Raw genomic sequence first — 1,042 nt, 5'->3', positions numbered from 1 at the left:
CCAGTTCCTCTCCTGGATGGCTCCTCAATCCCATCTTTTCTCTCCAGAGCTTCAATATTTTGCATATTCCTTGGAAGAGCAAAACATATCTACAACTCTCCTCAAGAAAATGTCTCATTGGTTACTGTTTTAGTTTAGAGCTAAATTGTAACCAACTATAGCAAAATGTCCATCTTCTTTCACTTATATTTGTTTTAATCGACAAATAAAGAATGCTTTTATATTCATCACCTCATGGACTTTTGAGGTAGGTATAAACTATATATTTTTTTTTCAAATTGTGTATTGTGTATGAAGTGCTTGTATGTGAAGGCCAGAGGTCAACCTTAGTGTCATTTCTTAGAGAGAAGATATTCCTCCTCATGTTTTGAGATGCAGTCTCTCGTTGGCATTTGAAACTTGATAGTCAGGCTAGCCCCCGCCAGAAGTCTCCAAAATCCTCCTGTCTCGCCTCCCAAGAGCTGGGGTTACAACAACACAACTATGCCTGACTTTTTACACAAGCACTGGGCAATGAACACAGTTTTTTCATGCTTGTGCAGCAAGGAAGCAAGTGTGCTGCTGGCTTAGCAACCGCCCCAGCCACGCTTTGCTTTTAAGTCATTTTGAATTAAATGAACTCTCTTATGATGATTGCCACGCTTGCAGACCTCCTGTTTAACTGAAACTTTGTGAGTGTGGGTCAGTGTCTCATACTATCTCTGCACCTAGCCTTACCTAGTCTCAGGTTTAGCCTTCTGAAATGTGACTGGGTTGTGGCCTCCAAGTACATGTGGATCATGCAGTAGTTTTCTAAAAGAGAAGGAGGAAATTTTAACAGCGCTGAATTTGGAGGACATTATGTTAAAGGAGATTAACCCAGCTTGACTTCTCATGATGCTCCATCTTGGTTTTTGGCTCCTTAATTCCACCCACATTCCTGTTGGAGTTACAAAGGAGTAATTGATCTCCATATTCAAGGGTCCTCTACTCTTCCATTGCTATCACTTCTTCTTTTTCTTCTTTTTCTTCTTCTTCTTTTTCTTCTTCTTCTTCTTCTTCT

Source organism: Mus caroli, chromosome 10, assembly GCF_900094665.2.
Source record: "Mus caroli chromosome 10, CAROLI_EIJ_v1.1, whole genome shotgun sequence".
Taxonomy (NCBI): domain Eukaryota; kingdom Metazoa; phylum Chordata; class Mammalia; order Rodentia; family Muridae; genus Mus; species Mus caroli.
Note: the sequence above shows the minus strand (reverse complement) of the source record.